This window comes from Staurois parvus, unplaced genomic scaffold (assembly GCF_062004578.1).
Source record: "Staurois parvus isolate SC_StPar_1 unplaced genomic scaffold, SC_StPar_1.0 ptg001110l, whole genome shotgun sequence".
Classification (NCBI taxonomy): domain Eukaryota; kingdom Metazoa; phylum Chordata; class Amphibia; order Anura; family Ranidae; genus Staurois; species Staurois parvus.
In genome coordinates, this window is record NW_028318906.1 from 699414 (window position 1) to 707279 (window position 7866).

At 51.2% G+C, this 7866-nt stretch overlaps 1 non-coding gene across 1 annotated transcript; it reads left to right on the plus strand.

Moving 5' to 3' along the window:
* The first annotated feature begins 1024 nt into the window (after positions 1-1024).
* On the plus strand, positions 1025-1208 carry LOC149440206 (U2 spliceosomal RNA). The gene has a single exon (XR_016307718.1). It is a non-coding gene; the product is annotated as a U2 spliceosomal RNA (small nuclear RNA).
* Positions 1209-7866: the final 6658 nt, after the last annotated feature.

A 7866-nucleotide genomic window follows, 5' to 3' on the forward strand; every position in this document is an offset into this window, starting at 1 on the left:
TGGAATGTGGGAGGGTGGGGGCGGGTGGTAATGTATAATGTAATGGCAATTTTAGTATAAAAAAACTCACATAAAAAACCAAGATGATGCAAGGAACGCAGATCAGTGGATGAGTGTATGAAACTGGTTCTGTGATTCAGTCTGATAGGCAAAAAAAAAAAAGTGGGGGTGCTCCACAGCCATTCTAGCTTTGCGGGGATGGCTGGTTGTATAGTACCCCTGCTGGAATGATGGGGGTCTGGACGGCTACTACCGGGGGAACAGAAAGCGTGGTGCCCACGAGTAGAAGACAAAGTGAGTAATTCTTCCGAGGAGACCGGAAGGACCCAGTTCCTCCTGATTTGGATGGATCTACCTAGTCTGGCCAGGGGTTGGGAAGGCAGAAAGTCCGCAAACCAGTGCTCCCTGAGTAGTCGCCTCAGGGGTGCCACTAGTAGCACCTGGGTGTGGGACCCCACAGTGTGAAGATGGCACATGGTCACTGTTTTTCCAATTTTTCTGCACAGCTCCCTTAGGACCAGGCCTTTTGGCTAGGACCAGGGCAATTTTTGCTACAGGCCTCAGGGCCTGGTCTGTGCACTATTTGGCATGACCACTTTTTTTTTATTTTCTATTTATTTAATTTATTTCACCTCCCACGTTTGTCACTTTTTCTTTACTTATGTGTGTGTTTTCCTCACAGGATGGAGGGTGTGGGTCCTCAGGCCTGCCCTGAAGTCTAGGGGGAGGATGTGTGGCCTTTTGGCTCCTTCCTCCCCTGTCCCTAGGGGGTTTTCTTTTCGGGAGAGCCCCCTGACCAAGTACTGGGTGTCTGGCTTCGGCTGGACACAAGGAACGGTGGTCCACCAGGCCTTTTGGCCAGGAGGACCAAATGGGAACCTTGTCCCTGTCAGGAGCTTTGTGCTTCGGAGGATCAGGGTAGGGGTCCATCCCCTTTGAGGGGGAAGGACAAAGCACACCCCTAAGTGCACTTTTTCGTGTGGTGTTTTGCACTTGCACATTTTTTGTGAACACTTACGGGTTTTTTGTTATCTGCATGTTTGCGGACTTAAAAAAAATCTGTTCGCAGTTTAATATCTGATACGTCCCCTATCTGGGGACCACATATAAAATGGATTTTTAGAACAGGGAGATGGAAGAAGAGCTTGCTCTGTCCACTCCACGCATCGACCTGGTATTGCAGTACCTCCAGGACCGGTGCACCCATCTCTTATGCAGTTTTCCAAAAGCAGACAAAAATGACAAAAAGTCACTCTCCTTTCCCCAAGAAGGAAAGGAAAGGGCAAGTTCAGGATGAAGACAGGAGTGAGGCCCATTCGAGTGGTCCCAACAAGCCTTGGCTTTGCGCCTCCAGACTCTGTTTGCACCTGCCTGCCAGCAGTGTGCTTCATTGTGTTGTCTTATTTGTGTGTTGCTGCTAATGAGGTGTGAATAGCTACCATTAAAGTTTATTTTAACCCCAGGTGTGCCTGTGTGCTTTTGTTGATGTCTGTGTCACTTTCTTGCTCTCTTCTTGCTTGTGTTGCCTGGATGCTCTGGGCTGGATGGGACGTGCACATCAGCCAGTGAAGGAGGAGAGTCCGCAAGCCCTCTGTCCAAAGGAAGGCAGCTTGGAAGCCTAGCGTGTAGCATGAAGGAGGCCTGGCAGCCCTGCTCAGCCTGACTGGGACGCTTGAGCAGCCGCAACGATGCCATGCCAAGGCCTGTGTCTCTCTAGTGGCCCGCCTTCCCACTTGGCTCTAGAGGTGGGACTATGCAAATGATTGGGCTCATTTTGCCTGGACACAAGCAGCACCTGCAGCTGTCCACTTTGATGGAGGAGCAGAATGGGCAGCAGCTCTGGCCCCAGGGGATGGAAGCAAAGTGTCGGGGGTGGGAGTGGAGGCTAGGCCCCAGGCACCCAGCCACAGGTGTGAAGTTTCACACGTCCATGCAGTCTGGGGAGCTCTCAGTGAGCAGCTCCATGCAGCAGGCTCAGGCGCACCTTGGAAAGGCCAGAATTCCGGTTATTGCTTCTCTGCCTTTTGGCTTAGGATCAATCTGTCATCTCGGCCCTAGAGGCGGGGCCATGCAAATGACCGTGCTGATTTCTCCCCAAACCAGCCGCACCTGCTGGTGCCCACGTGGGCTCGAGCAGCAGCAGGCTGGGCCCAGGGGATGGAAGCCAAGTGTCCAGGGAGGGAGTGGAGGCAGGAGAGCCAGGCCCTGGGCCAGAGGTGTGAATTTTGGCAGCCCCAGCTACCTGGAAGAGCCCTGCGGAGGAGTGGGCCCCCTCCGGCCCGTGGAGCTCTCAGCGAGCACGTCCCCTCTGCCCGCTCGGGCGGCCCTCGGGTAGGCCCGAGTTTCCGGTTATCGCTTCTCGGCCTTTTGGCCAAGATCAAGTGTAGTTTCGGCTCCTTGCTTCTTGGTCGGGAGGTGCCTGGGGTACCCGAGGGTCGGCCTTGGGGGGAGCGTCTCTCTTCAGAGGGCCCCCCCTTGCTGCTATTGGCCTTAGGCTTAGTCCCCAGGCAACGGGTTGCGATCGCCCCCACCAGTCTCCCTAGGGTGGCTGGTGGTGGGTTGGCGGTGGCGGACTGCGAGTCCTTTTTGCTTGTGATCTCTTGGGGTTGCGAGCTGGAAGGTGGTGTCGGTAGACCTGCGCCCTCGGCCTTCCCAGGTACCCCAAGCCTGGGATGCTGCTCGGGTAGGCCCGAGTTTCCGGTTATCGCTTCTCGGCCTTTTGGCTGCGATCTTATGGTTGTAGTCAGAAGGCAGGTAGTAGGGGACCAGCGCCCTCGGCCTTGGCACGTATACCAAGCGTGACTTGCTGCTATAGGGGGTGGCGCTTCCTGAACCCGTTGAATAGGGATGACCTTTCCTGAGCCTCTCCCGAGGGATTGGTGAAGGGAGGTTGCTCGTTGCTGTGGGATGGCTCCTGTTCCACCGGATGCCCCAAACACCGTTCGGGTGATTATTCCAGAGGCCAGGAGGGCTGAATGCGGACTCTATGTTGTCCAAAAGAAGATTCTGATGGAGTTGCTGGGGATCGCCCACGAAAATATTTTCTGCGTGCAAGCTTTTCCGGCGAGCGGTTTCTATGATGTCAATTTCTTCCGTCTTGGGGATCTATGGACATGCCTGTTGAGGAAAACCGAAAAGGAGGATGATCCTTTGCTGAAGGACGTTTGTTTCCTGGCCAGTGAGTCAAAGCAGCGTATCCCTGTGACGGTGCAACTCTATAACCCGTTTGTGAGAGAGGAGGAGATTAAGGCTTTCTTGTATCGATACTGCGCAGTGGTTTCTGGTGGAGTGATGCAGACAAATATTTTCGGCACGTTCAATGGACAGCGCAAGTATTGGGTCCAGTTGAAGAAGGACGCAGGTGGGATCGGGGGCACGCTCCATCCGCCCCAGGCCTTTTCCATCGGGGCCAATAGAGGGGTTCTGTGGTACCCAGGCCAGCCGCAGTTCTGCCGCAATTGTTTTGCGTTTGGTCATACGAGGGAGCACTGTGACGCTGGAGTTGTATGCCGGAATTGTTTCCAGACAGGACACCGGACGGCAGAGTGTTCAGCTGGGAAAAAATGCCATCTGTGTGGTAGCGGGGGGCACCTGGCAAAGCAGTGCCCTACCGTGGATGGGATTGCCCGCGGTGTGGAGGGCGGTTCTGGGAGTGGTGGTGGTGATAGGAGGGCAAGGTCCTATGCGGAAGCCGCTAGAGGTGTGGGTGCAGTGACCACGCCAGGCATAGACCCAGGGCCTGAACCTAGGGAGGAGGTGGCAGCAGTGGTGGAACCCCCAGTTGTTGGGGGGGTGGAGTCTGGAGCTGGGGCCTTGGTGGAATTGGCCCAATTACCTGAATTAGAGTCTGAGGGGATATCCCAAATGGAGTCAGAGCCTGAACCCCGGGTGGAAGTGGTGAGGAAAGCTGAGTCACCGCTTGCTGGGGGGCCGGCACTTGAGCAGACACCTGTGGTAGATCCTGGAGGGGGGGTCCATCTGGAGTTAGGGCCCGAATCCAGGGAGGATGAGAGGGTGGTGGCTGAATCCCAGCTTGATGAGGAGGTGGTACCAGGCCAGGTGACTATAGAGGGTGGAGGAGAGCTGGTGAGAGAGGAGGAGGAGATGGATCAGTCTTTAGGGTCCCTTAAGCGGAAGCAGCCTGTTGTGGTCTTGACTCAGATGATTGAGGAGGTTCCTAGTCCTGGTAGGAGGGAGGAGGAGGTGGAGTCGGACTCTTCATCTCAGTCAATAGAGTCTTTTGCAAGTACTAGCACTTCTGAGACCTTGCAGGATTCAGGGGGCTTTAGAAGGCCGGCTGTTGTAGAGGGGGGCTCCAGGAGGAGCAGGATTAGGAGGGAGGGGCTTCGGCCCAGTAAACAGACCAAGGCCCAGGGAAAAAAGGCCAAAAAGTGAAATGCTTTATGACTAATGCGTTTTTTGTTTCCTTTTCATGCACCTTCGTTTTTCCTCCCTGAATGTTCGGGGACTTCGGTCGGCTCCAAGGAGGGCGTCCATACTGCATTATCTGTCTCTACTGTCAACTGATGTCCTTTGCATCCAAGAATGTAACCTCCTGGAGGAACCTGAGAAGGACATTTGGCCATATGGCCCGACAGTCTGGTCTATTGGGACGCAGAAAAACGAGGGTGTTGGTATTCTGTTTAAGGGGTGGAGATTTAAAATTCTGGGGGTGGTCCATGTTGTTAGAGGCAGAGCCCTATTGTTAAAAGTGGAGGTGGATGGGTTTGTGTTTCGGATTTTAAATGTGTATGCCCCAGTAAATAGAAATGAGAGGATCTCTTTATTTGAAGATTTGCGGTTCTTCTTGACCGGAAGGGATCCGTTAGCCATTCTAGGTGACTTTAATTGCATCTTGCAAGGAGGGGACAGGAAGAGGGGTTTTGGGGGGAGGGGTGGGGGTGGGAGGGGTGGTGTTGGTGGGGGGGTGGGGGAGGGGATGGGGAGTGTGGGGTGGGTGAGGGTGGGGGGGGAGGGGTAGATAGGTCTGGTAAGATCCTCAGGAGTATTTGTGAGGACCTAAAGTTATGTGATGCCGGGAAAGGGAAAGGTTGTACGTGTTTTTCTGCCAGCCATCATACGCAGTCGCGTATTGACTTTTGTTTTTTATCTAGAGAATTCCAGGTGGAGAATTTTTTGATTCAGAGGGCGCCGTTCACGGACCATGGTCGGGTTGCGTGTGGAGTGAGTGTGGATTCGGATCGGGAACATGGTAAGGGGGTGTGGAAGTTGAATGTGGAGTTATTGGAGGATGAATGTGTACGGAGTGAGTACAGAGTGTTGTTTGGGAAGTGGGAGAGGAGGTTGTTAGATTTTGAGAGTGTGGTGGGGTGGTGGGAGTGGGTGAAGGCAAACACGAAGGCCTTTTTTGTGAGGAAGGGATGTGAGAGGGTGAAGAAAGCTAGAGAAGAGTATGATTGGTGGCAGAAGCGATTGGAATGTTTGGAGAGGAGGAGAGAATGGGGTGAGAGTGTGAATGAGGAGGTGGCTGAAGCGAAAGAGAAAATCAGGAAGTTTTTGGTGTCAAAAGGCAAGGCCATTAAGGCACAGGCAAAGGCCGCTGTAAAAGAGCTTGATGAGAAATGCACGAGATTTTTTTTCAAGAGGGTGTATGGAGGTAAAAGTGAGTTGGTGACTGTATTGGATGGGGATGGTCAGGAGGTGAGTGGTAATAAGAGGGTGAAAGAGGATGTGTGGAAGTTTTATGGGAGTTTGTTTGCAGAGAAGGAAAGGGATATGAGTGCGGAAGAGGATGTGTTGGAGAGTGTGGGAAAGTGTTGAGAGAGAGGATAGAGAGTTTTTGGAAGAGGATGTAGAGTTGTGTGAGGTTGAGAGGAGTTTGAAGGAAATGAAGAATGGGAAGACGCCTGGATTGGATGGTTTGCCAGCTGAGTATTATACTGTGTTCTGGGATATGATTGGTGGATGGGTGTATAGAATGTGTGTGCAAGTGTTGAAGGATGGGAGAGTGCCAAGAAGTATGACTGAAAGTTTGATTATTTTGATTTATAAAAAAGGGGAAAGAAGAGAACTAAGAAATTGGAGGCCGATATCTCTTTTAAATGTTGACTATAAATTAGTTGCCAAAGTTATCGCTAATAGGTTGAAAGGAGTGATTGAGGGAATGTTAGGTGAAGAGCAAGCGTGTGCGGTACCGGGGAGGGTGATAAGTGAGAGTTTGGTTTGTTTGAGGGATGTTTTGTGGGATGTGAGGGAGCGTAAGCAGGTAGCGGCTGTTGCGAAGATAGACTTCGAGAAAGCGTATGATCGGGTGGTGCATGGTTTTATGTGGAAGGTCTTGGAGAGAATGGGGGTGCCTGAGCGGATGATTGGGTGGATAAAGAGTTTGTATGCTGGGATTCGGAGTAGAGTGCAGGTGAATGGTTGGGTGACTGAGGATGTGGCTGTGAGATCGGGAGTAAGACAGGGGTGTCCCTTGTCCCCGGTCTTGTTTGTTTGTGTGATTGAGCCTTTGATCAGAATGATTGCAAGAGATAAATGTGTGGGTGGAATGGTGATACCTGGAAGTGGTGGGAGAATGTTGAAGATCATTGGCTATATGGATGACGTGACGGTGGTATGTAGGGATGTAAGAAGTTTGAAAAGAGTGAGGTTGTTGTTGGATATTTTTTGTTTGGGGAGCGGCTTTAAAGTTAATTTGGATAAATGTGAATGTAAGTTTTTTGGAGATTGGAAGGAGATTGGACAGTGTGGTTGGAGAGTGTGTATGGGTAGCATAAAAGTGTTGGGTGTGCATTTTGAGAGGGACTTGTATGGGAGAGAAAGTTGGGAAGAGGTGGTGGGAAAAATTGGAAAGCGAACGGCGTTTTGGTCGTTGAGGGCTTTGACTCTGGAAGGTAAGGTGTTGGTGATCAAGGCGGTATTGATGCCAATATTATTATTTTTGTACAGTGTTTTCCCGGCTCAGGACAAGGTATTGAGGAGGATTGTGAGAGTGATCTTCCAATTTCTTTGGTCTTCCAAAGCAGAGAAATTAAAACGAGAGAAAGTTGTGAAGAGTAAGATGAATGGTGGGAAGGGAATGGTGTGGATTGAGAGGTGGTTGTTGGTGAGGTATGTGAGTATGTGTGTGCGTTTGAGTGAGAAGGAGAGTATGGCAGGATGTATGACAAAGTATTGTGCGGGAAGTGTGTTGCGTAAGTTAGGTTGGTATGAGGTGGAATTAAGAAAGCCAGTGTGTTTTAGAGCACCTTGGTTTTACCTAAAAATTGTGAAAGGGGCTGAAAAGTTTGCGTTGCATGGGATAGTGAAGGAAATGTGGAGTGATTGCAAGAAGGTATGTAAGAAGTTGGACGAGAATGAGGTGATGGAAGGGGTGGGTGGTTTGAGGTCAGTTGAATGTGAGAGAGTATGGAAGAATGTGTGTGATAGGGAGTTAGATAATCGTCAGAAAGATATTGCATGGATGGGGGTGCATAAATGTTTGCCAGTAAGGATGTTTCAGAGACGGCGTGGGATGTGTGCAACTGAGAGGTGTCCGAGGAGAGGTTGTGTGGGGATAGAAAGTGTTGAGCATGTGTTTTGGAAGTGTAGGTATGCGGTGAAGGTGTGGAGATGTTTGGGGGGTATGATAGAGGGGTTGGTGGGAGTGAAAGGGGTGACGTATGAGATGGTGATGTTTGGCTTATGGCAGTTGGGTAAGAATGATGGGAGGGTTTTATGGATTTTGGTGAATTGCGTGAAGGAATGTTTGTGGGACGTTCGGAATATTTGGCTATTTAAGAAAGAGGTTGTAAGTGTGCGTGGGTGTGTGGCCATGGTCCGTGGACGGGTGTATAACTATGGGTACCTGGACTGCAAAAAGTTGGGGGTTGCTAGAGCAAATGAGGTGTGGAAGTTTGCGTT